Raw genomic sequence first — 10,845 nt, 5'->3', positions numbered from 1 at the left:
GCCACACTGCTCAAGCCACGTTACCAAAAGCGAGCTAAGAACACTTTAGTAGAAGACACATTTACCTTTGATGACCAAAGTTTGGGAAAAGCAAAGCAGGCTGACTCCAGAAAGCACACTACCTAGCTGGAAAGGTTATTCTCTTAGGTGGCATCTGCACCACCTGTAGATGCAAAAATTAAAGATTGAGGGAAGCTGTTGGCATCTGTGCCCCCAGAATTTGAGACTACCACCCTCTCTCAAACAGTTTATAGAGCTAAAGATGCACCCGTCAGAGATTCATGTCTCAGCAACTAAGACTGCTCGCTCCTGTCATACACTACTCACACTGTTACCTGAATCACACTCCCTGTGCAATGTACAAACTTTTTTATAAACAAGTTGTGTTGTGCATTGTGAACAGGCTTTCACCCCCCTTTATATGTTAATGAGTTTCTGTGATTAGACACCCCAGGCCCCCATTTCTTCTATTGTAGGTGATAATGTGAGAACTGTAACAAGATCACAAACAAGGGCTGTAATGAGAAATAATCGTCTTCTGAGTCTCACAGTAGTTTGTAGTTCTTTATTAGTCTTTTAAATGTACATCCCCCATCCCGTTCCAAGGTAGAGTATAGTATGGACCGCTCCCCAGATTAAGTCCGTAAGAATAGAAAAAGAGTCCAATTTTCTGAAGAAGCGCAGAGGCAGGTAAACTAGAGGGGTCGAGAAGCAGTATAAATGTATTAACAGCATTTTTGCAACTTCCACTCTACCCATAGGTCGATAGTTGCAGGGAGCCCCAAAATGACATTGAACTGCAAACCTTGGACATCACCTAAGTTGCCCTGTATACGTTCTTTGTCGGTGTGGTAAGTTCATCGCTTAATACCTGAAGATGTCATGGTGCCACCCCAGTGCTAATTGGGGCAGCACTTCCTGTTCTAAGTTGTGAGTTGGCGCATGGGATATAAGCTAGATTTGGTCCAATTTAGCCTTAGTCTAGAAGCCCTACCAAAATCGTCTAGAACATCCATCACCTGTGGTAGATACGAATGGACGCTCCTGAGGTACACAAATGCATCATCAGCATACAGTGATATGGCCTCTCAATTTGGCTCACTCGGTATACTGATTGCTGGGTCCTGTGAACGAAACAAGGCAGCAAACAGATCCATGGCTAGGGCAAAAGTAATCAACAGCGGGCATCTTTGCTGCATGCTTCAAAAGAAACTGAGATCTCTGCCTGTCCGGATGCGGGCCAGGGGGTTTAGTGTAGAGGAGATTTATCCAGTGCAGTATTTCTGGGCCTAGTTTCATGCACATCAGCACTTTCGTTAAGTAAAACTACCCCAGGGTGTCGAAGGCCTTCTCTATATCTAGTGAGAGTGCTGTTTATGGAGGCAAATTCATGAAGATTCTCTTCCATCAGCCGGAGAGGCGCCATAGGTTTAGACATGTTTTTCTCCCAGGTACAAAACCATTCTGGTCTTGGTGCCAATGTAGAGAGGCAGGGGAGCAACCTGTTTGCAAGGAACTTCCTGCGAATCTTGTGGTCGGTGTACCGTGGCCAGTAGGAGCGTAGCTGCAGGGGGTCCCTGTTGGGCTTAGGCAGGACCAATATCATAGCTTCTCTTAGAAGGTGGTTCTGACACTCTGGGCCGCCTGGATTTTTTGCTTTTTGAGCACCTATTTGTTGAGCTTTTACTGTGGGAGAGCCTCATAAGTTAAGACTCGCCCACAGTGAACTCATGCTGAAAGAGACTGCATGTGGGTTTTACTAGTGTCTCCCTAGCTTGACCAAGGGGCACCAGGATGATTACATGCAGACACAAGTGTACTTGCTTGTGCACACGTTTACGGGCTGCACAGAGGAGATTCCTGGCGTGCACAGTCCAGGAGCAGCTACAAAGTGAATGGTGTGGCAGGACTTATGCAGAATTGGGTGGTGATATGGAATAGGCTTTATATACTGGGAAGAAACATGCCAGGGAAAGTCAGTGTGTTTTACTGTTTTCACTTCATTAATCTGCTATGGGAGTGTGGAGCCCATGGGCTAGTGACACTTTCCTAAGACCTACAAATTTCAGACACGCACTAAAGTCCACTGTAACTTGTGTGAGAAGTATTCCAAAGTCATATTTGTATTGCTTCTGGGTCATCCAGAAATTTTATATTTCTCTGAGTCAGCTCATAACCAGAGCCTGGCTGGGGGCTAACTCTGCCAGGCTAAGGGCGAGGGCCTCCACCCCAAAAAGAGAAGGTGGGTGGAGCTACAGGCTCATCCATCAGTAGCTGACAGCTGGTGCCTGGCACCAGGCCGCTCTGGAGGGAAGGAAGCCTGGGGGAAGGGGCTCTCAGCGACCATGTGCCAGGAGACCCTGGATGACGCCATTTTGAACAAACCCAGAGGCCTGGGCAGGAAGGAAGGGGCAGAGAAGTGATGTGTTGCTGTGTGATAGGGCAAACAGAGACTTCCCGACAGCCCCCTCCCCAATTCTTTAAAAGTGTTTGCACAGGAAGAGAAGCTCTCTCTGGGGTGTGGTCTGCTGAGGCAGAGAGTGTTGGAGCCGGGCGCAAAGGGTTTTTGGAAGGAGGAACCCCCTGACTGTACCAGGATCCTGAACAGTGCCAGAAGAAGAGACCAGGCCCAGTGCACAGAAGCAGGGGCCTCTGAGCAGTGAGAAGAGTGGCCCAGGAGGAGATCCAGGCAAAAGGCTGCAGGGAGCCAGTGAAGACAGCTCCCTGCTGATTCCACCCTCTTGGAGACCAGGAGTGGGAAGGAAAGTGCTCCCACTGGCTGGGGTGCGCCACCAGGAGCAAGAAGAGGCCAAGATCACTAAGATCTGACCCCTGGGGCTAAGATATCCCCTCAAAAGGTAGGCGACTTTTGATCTCTGCCATGACCGCCGACAAAGCGCATGGGGCTCCGCCTCCGGTCCAGAAGATGCCCCCGAGGAGGGTCAGGTCCTGGGGGATGCCCCCCAACGAAGTGAAGTTGGGGTGCACCGTCGCACACCCTATGAAGGTACCCCCGTGGGGTGCCAGGAGCCCACCCTGGCCCCTGCTGAACATGAAGCCGGGGAGTGCCGTCGTGCTCCCCATGAAGATGTGTGAGGGAGAGGGGCCCTGGATCCCAACTCCGGGCACCGTGTGTGGAGGAAGAGTTGGGGAGCGCAGTCGCCCCCCCCCCCCCCCCCCCACTCCCCCATGAAGACGAAAATCAGGGAGAGCCATCTCGGTCCCTAAGAAAATATGCCCAGAAGATGAGGAAGTGGTGCTTGTGGGGTACCAGGAGCCCACCCTGGCCCCTGGCGCTCCCCTTGAAGCTGGTTCGGGAGCCCGGGACCCCATCCCTGGGCTCCGGAGAGAAGGAGGAGGCCGGGAGAGTGCAGCCGCACTTCCCAGAGGACTGACCGGGCCAGAGCGAGTCTTCTGGCCTACCTGCAGGATCGGGCAGGCCAGAAATGTGGTGCCAGCTCCCACGGTAGCAAGTGAGGGTGCTGGCCATGCGGGGAGCTGGTGGGGGCAGCCAGGGTGGTCTCCCTGGGCTCCCCTCCAACGGGAAGGCATGAGGGGTCCCGGGTGGGACCGGGACCTCGAATGGAGCGAGAGGTGTGCATGGTGCCGGGTGGGACCGGGCCCCTGAAAATGCACAGATCGGCCGGGGGGGGGGCTCCCTGAGCCGTAACACTCACCTGGGGGTCCGGACCCTCCAACCCAGCACGGACTCGGCCTGAGGCCCATATCGCAGCTCTCCCCGGAGCAGTGGGTGAGCCACTACTATGATATTCAAGAGTGCCCATAATGCCTTGCCGGCCAGGACTGGCCTGCAAGGGCAAACCGCATTTGCTCTACTTGTGGCCCCAGGAGGACGTGTGCAAAGGTGCAGGGGGAACTGCTGGAGAAGTGCAGTCTCCATCCTGCACAAAGAGATGTTCCCACCTAAGTCTCATGGGGACTAAGAAAAATAACCCCTCAAGGGCTCAGCAAGGAGTCATCTGCACCCCCATGGCTGGAACTTTTGTTCTTCAGCTGGGGGAGCTTTAGGGACTGCCTCAAGGTGTGAAATGCTGAGTGTGGGGGATGTCTGGAGAAGGGCATCCCCTGGAGGTGAAGAGGTGTAATTGCACCTGTAGTGCATTTACTAATGTTAGTAATTTCTTTCAGAGGGACTGAAGGTCACATGTGTAATGTCAAGTATGTGTTTGGTGATGTCATGGTGATGTCATAAGCAAAGTGGGGTTATGTTGCCAGGCATTCCTGTTAGGGTGTCTGGCTGTATATGCTTAATCCTGTGATTTAATCTATGATGCCTTTAGGAGCTGTAATTCCAACACATTCTAACGTCCAAGAAAAGTGATGAGTACTGTCATTTAAAAGTGATGCTTAAACATGTGTTCTTGCTGCTACGCTTTGGTGAAGAACCCAGACTGGTAGCCCTTAAGATGTAGAGGTGTATACTTCATGGTCAGTAGGAAATGCTCCGTCAGGGTTGTGTGTCACCAAGGCAGTTAAACCTATTTTAAATGCTTGTTGAGCCAACGGGGTGGGTCGCCGCTGGGATGATACCAGTGCGCAGAGCCCTCGCTCCAGATAAGATTCAACTAACTGCATTTGGGGGTAAGATGCATACATGGGAGTGGTGGTACTAGACCCACCCCCCTGCGGGAGGGGTGGAGATGTTACGGAATGTCACAAAGTAATTACAACAGCTTATGTATATTTGTAAATTGATGCATAGTTGTTAGACCTGGCACCATTGGCTTTGGTCTCCCTTCCAGTTTAGTTCAAAAACCTTTATTTCGGTCACTAGGACCATAAAAGAATACACATATAAAAGAACTGGCATTAAGTATAGAACAAACCATGATACATAGACATCCATTCCAAAGGTGTTAGGTTGCCAAGGAAAAGAGTGGGCTTAGTAATTCTAACAGGCAGTACAATGTTATTAGGACTAGGGGAGTAACATATACAGAATATGGAACCAGTAATGTCAATTTACAAGTCAACTGCTGTTGTTTAACTGAGCATGTAAACATTGGGTAGCAGCAATATTTCCCTAATAAATACTTAAAACTAAAAAATTAAATCTATGTACAGTACAAAACATTCAAATATTAAAATAGTTGCATCCCGTTAGCCCATAATAAGATAAGCATAAGCTGGACATTTTTATTAGGACTGTAAACTGAGTTTAGTTTGTTTTTCCTTTTTTTAAGAAAACCCACCTCCTCCGCCACATTGCGTTTAGGAATCGGGAAACAGCAAAAACAATGGGCTTGGAGGTGTCATACTTCAAAATTCTGAAAGCCTCCTGAAGAACCAGGTTATTTAAGAACCAGCGGCGCCAGGGAAAACGCCTGAAGTCTCCGAGTCCACCTGTCTTGGCATACAGAGACACGGGATACTTCTTGGTGACGTCAGAGATCAAATTTATTGGCTGCAGCCAGTAACAGAAGTCCTAGAAGTCAGCGCGAGTTCTCAGGAGACTGTTCTTTGTTACAAAGCAAGTCATCCCTTTTATACCAAATATTGTGCTTCAGGCAAACATTCCTTATTTACAGTTGACCAATCCCATGTGTACACGACAAAAAGCATTGCATGGCAAACCCACATTTCATTGTCCAGCCCACCATCAATTATTGGTCGAACCCAACATTCTTCATCGGACAGGTCGATCAAACCCATAATAAAACCGGGCACCTCCTCATCATAAACGGACCATAAAGAAAGGAGCAGAGACAGGTTTGAGTAAGATAAGACATAGTTGTGTGCAATAAAGGTTTATGATGTCCTGTGCCTTGATGCTTAATCTTGATCAGCTACTTGGAAAAAAACTGGCCTAACAGGTTTGCCTTCAGGCAGGAGGGTCCCTTCGCTCGGGCCATTCAGAAGTCAGCTAAAGTGTACGTGTGCTAAAAGACTTGTTCGGCCGTGGTCATCGGCCTATGTGAGGGCAACCACAAAATGGCTGCCATACACAAAATGGAACCCGAGGGTTCAGAACGAAATCCCTGATTCCATGATGATCTCGTCACTCGAACATGACGAAAACACTCGTACATATTATACTCGCCATTTTCGGTCTGCTGATACCAAAATCATCACGATACGACGATCTTTATGAAACGGATTCAGGATTCATGGAACCTCAGACCCTCCTTTTGCCCTTACATAGGCAATCACCTAAACTCACGTCAGTCTGAATCCAAGTCTATACTCATCAGATCATCAAGATGTTGCTGTAGCATCATCCTATTACTTAGCACGTCTTCTGATGCAGGTCTCCTTACACACGATGTAGCACACAGGCCACATATAGCAGGAGCACACTGTACACAAAGACAGAACAGGAAAAGAATTGCTAAGATCATCCCAATGACCATCAGAATCTTCCATCCCCACGTGGATAACAGTTCCCAGAACCATCCCATCAACGACCAATCTCCTTTATCCACGTGTATAGATTCGGAGATCTTATGTAGTTTGGAAACGGCCTGGTACACTGTCGGAGCATTGTCTGGAATGAAAACACAGCAGCTCGATTGGATCAATTTGCATACCCCTCCTCTATCTGCAAGTATGACATCTAACGCAACTCTGTTCTGAAGGGTCATAAGGCGATCCGACTGGAGTTCAGCAGTCAAGTTACTAAGGGCACCGGCGGTTTCAACTTCGGTGGACTCAACCACTCTCGTCAATTGCCGTATGTTCCTGCTGTTAACCATAGGTCCCCAAAATGGCGGAAAACCCTTCAAGAAATCTCCTAATTCTTGTCCTGCAGTATCTTCCTTACTGAAGACACCTCTAACAACTCTTGTCTTGTGGTAATCTGCCGCAGCTGTGTAGGTGGGAGGCAACAGGAACGAGACAAAACATGTGCCCGAGAAATCAGGGGCAACCATGTGTACGCTCTGTCATAACAGACAAAATAGGTACCCTTAGCTGCTAGAAACGATGGGGAAGTCTGGGACGCAAAAACATACGTCTCAGTGCAGATACTCTTCCCTAACTGAGCTCACGGATTCTTGCCATTACCTTGCAGACATAGATGACCCTGATGGGGTACAATCCAAATCGGAGAGGATCTTTTCGCTCGCTGTTTCTCACTCAGACTCGCTCCAAAACCGGTCACGTTCCATCCAATATACGCTAGTGTCTCATCTTTCGGGATAGTCTCATAGGAACTATCTCCTCTAATCATGTCCACTATACCCTTAACTAGAGCACTATTCTTTGGATTATCCTTCACAGAACGTAGGGGGTAGACTTCACTAGCATAAATGAACATCGTTCTGTATGCCCACACAGAACCATTGTAGCTGAATGGCAGGACCAGGTAAGGAATACCTTTATCAGTAGTATGAGGCATAAGACCACACACCCAACAGTTAGTTGTGTTCACTACTAATTGGTGTTGGTGCAGAAGCTGAACAAAGGAGTTATTAACGAATTCCAATCTTCCAATGGATTCATGTTCAGGCAGAGGATGAAAAGAATGCGAAGAAACGGTAGCAGGAGGTATGGGTTGTGTAGTAGGTGCAAACGTCACTTGGAAAGAGAATATAATATATCCCATAAAAAACATCATTAAGCTAAGTAACATAAAAATACATAATATTAAAAAACATTTACAGCTCATAATTCGACACATTTTGCTCTTAAAACTTATTTCTTCGTCAGGTCTCTCCATCTTGAAAAACTCCATCCTCTAACCGTGCTGCTCGTGGAGGTAGGGTGTTCCGTGCTAAGGAATGCGTCTGTCAGTCCAGGGAACGCCCAAGGACCAACCAGAACCGTCGACCTTGTGTCTTCGGCTTGCACTCCAAGGACTTGACGCCGCGACCCTACAGCTGAACCCAGATGGCGGCTCGAAAAACAAAAATCAGTCAAAACAGTTTCTCAGATGGGAGAGCTGAACTTTCAAAAATAGCAAAGAAAAGAATTTCATTTTATTTGTCCCATGATTCTTGGTCGTAAATTATAGCGGCCTTTCCCAGGCAATGTCTGGTCACAGAACAAGAGTTCAGGCTCGGTAGTGTCCAATCGAACTGACGGTGGCACAGCTCCTTGCAAAAGATCGTCGCTTTCACGCTCAGAACTTGTCCCCTTCAAACGTGCATCGCAAAAAGGCAGAAAACGAGGCACAGTCTCAGTTTCAGAATCAAGAATACCCTCCTGGACCCACCGGTCGTACGGCCGAGGCAAAGGAACCCTCTTACAATGTACACTGTGGATCCAGTTCTTTTTTCCTTGCACTCGCACTGCAGATCGTGTAGATAACAGGACCAAGTAGGAGCTAATCCAGCGGGGCTGATTGTTTTTCATTCGCTGGAAATTCTTGATCAACACCCATGAGCCAGGATCGATGACATGTCCTGGATCGTCAGACGCCTGAGGCAATGTATCGTGAACCTGTTGGTGTAAAACACGCAATTTCACACAAATTGAAGCACTCCACTTATAACAGCTAAAAATAGCTAAGTTCATTGAATATTATGAAATCATCCAAGAAAGTTTCATGAAGATTTTCTTCTTTTATTCTTTTGTCCACATCCAATCCCAAAAAACGCGTTTCGCTGAGGTTAATAAACACCTATCGGCTTCATCAGGGCTGGAAATAATACAAAACAATGCTGTCTTACCATTATGTAAATATTTCATCATAAATCAAAAGAGGATAGAGCCCCACACGGTCCATAAAGAAACCTGTGCCACATTTTCTATGGTGAATACATGCACATCAAATCATCATCATATTATGGCAACATTAAGTCGAGTTCATATCATCAAAATTCAAGTGAAGATACAATCCCATCATACACCTCATCGATGATTTTGATCAGCTAATACATTTTCATGCAAATTGAGTGAAAAAGCCTCATGTGAAATTGCTCCAATGGTCTACTTATAACCCTGAAGTGAACAGGTTTATTTTATCGGTATTTTACCTTGTCTTCTATATGAACCTGCCTAAAAGGAGAAACATATCCTTACTCTTAAGCTTCGGCATGAGGGAGGATTTTGAACAATCTCATCAACCCTTCTACACTACTACGTTATATAGTAAAAATTCCATACCTCAAGTCTTTAGGGAGGGTGCTCGTTTATTATTAATTATTGCAGTTTTCATCGGTCGGACTAAAAGCTTCCTTTAATTTTGTAGTTTCTAGAATAATAAGGCATAACTATGTCTCAAAACCAATATATTCTCCATTTCTGTTGGCCTATTCTAAACATCAACATCAATTGCCAGTTACAACTTTTATAAGTCTCACCTGAACTTATATCAAGAGAATTATATGAATTCCACTTTCTTCCTTACAAATTTCAGATCATTCCAAACTTCACCTTTTCCTGAAAATAAAGATTCACAATTACGTCTACATCTCCTTTGCCACTAATGCCTTGATACTACCGACTTTGCGTCCCTGTACCTAGTTAAATTTTAATATCTCAGATTTCTGCTCCGTTTAGATCTGCCAGCTTTCACTCCGCCGCCTACTTCGACTTGCACCTTTCCCTGTTAAATAAAACGTACCATTACTACGACGCTACTACAACTAACCCTTGTGAGCTCCATTCACTCGTTTTCGGGCGCTTACCTCCCACGCTGTCTTGGCGTCCCGTGTACAGGCAGCACCATCAGCCTGGCTCGGACCCATTAAATTGAATTACTCAAAATTGAAAGCGGACTAACTCTGCACAATCTCGGGCGCCATCTTGGAGTGGGGTTTATCTATCACTACATGGGTTATTGTTTACTTTAACGTTTGTTCTCCTAACCGGGTAAAGCACAAAATAACCCAAATACCCAAAACAATTCCTGTTTCTTTTTCCGTTTATACTCACAATAATTAAGACACAATATAATATTAATGCTCATGAGTTTTAAGCTCATATTTATCGGGATCACTTTAAATAGGGTACAAATTTACCCCGATATTTACCAGGTCCCCATCTAAAATTGTAATTTGTATTTCATTCCGATTGAAAAACATTTGAGCTTTCTTTATTCACCTTCTATACAGACAGTCCACATGACAAACCAAACATTGTCTCAGTATGCCCCTGATATTCACCAGGTACCCAACTAAAGGTGGGGTTTGTGTTTCACTTAGGTTAAAAATCATTTAAGCATTCTTTATGCAGTCTCCACAAAGACGGTTCACATGACAGACCTACCACTATCTCAGTAAGCACCACCTCTAATACTCTCTTGGCTTTCATCAGATATAAGAGTATTTAATGAACTTATAAAGCTCAAATTACGTTGTTATTATATTATTGCTCCACTCTTAAGCTTCTTAGTCTCCTAGAAAGAATTCCAACTCCCGATCAAAGTTTAGGCCGTCCTCCACAGCCCGCAGTTTCATAATCCATCTTGCCTCCTGCCGCCTTAATTTCAGTTCTCTGTTTCCCCCTGGCGGATCACTACATACATGATCTATTCCATAGAATTTAAAGCTTCTACTCTGATCCTGCTTTTCACATGTTCTGCTATTGGGTACCGCATGTCATTATTCTTCACCGCTCTCCAGTGCTCACTCATTCTGTCTTTCAGCATGCGAATTGTGCTGCCCACATACACCTTTAAACGTTTACACTCAATAATGTAAATTACATATTTTGTACTACAGGTTACGTTCATTCTTATTTCATATCTTTTTCCATTTGATACCTGAAAATGTCTAGTCTTGTCCTTAGCATGTCTACACATCCCACAATGTCCACATTTGAAGAACCCCTTCGAATGCACATCTAGCCAAGTTTCAGTTTGATCGGTTCTCGGATAGCTTGGACTTAATAGTGTTCCTAGAGTCTTCCCTCTTCTGTAAGTTATCTGAGGTCTCCCTCCCA

General features: G+C 46.0%; 1 protein-coding gene across 1 annotated transcript in view; it reads left to right on the top strand.

Annotated features, from left to right (window-relative positions):
* LOC147737284 (uncharacterized) overlaps nt 1-10,845 on the top strand; it is a 1,685,245-nt gene that overhangs the window by 367,238 nt on the left and 1,307,162 nt on the right. The window lies entirely within an intron of this gene.

This window comes from Lissotriton vulgaris, chromosome 1_1 (assembly GCF_964263255.1).
Source record: "Lissotriton vulgaris chromosome 1_1, aLisVul1.2, whole genome shotgun sequence".
NCBI classification, from domain to species: Eukaryota; Metazoa; Chordata; class Amphibia; order Caudata; family Salamandridae; genus Lissotriton; species Lissotriton vulgaris.
Note: the sequence above shows the minus strand (reverse complement) of the source record. Positions and strands in the feature narration are given on the sequence as shown.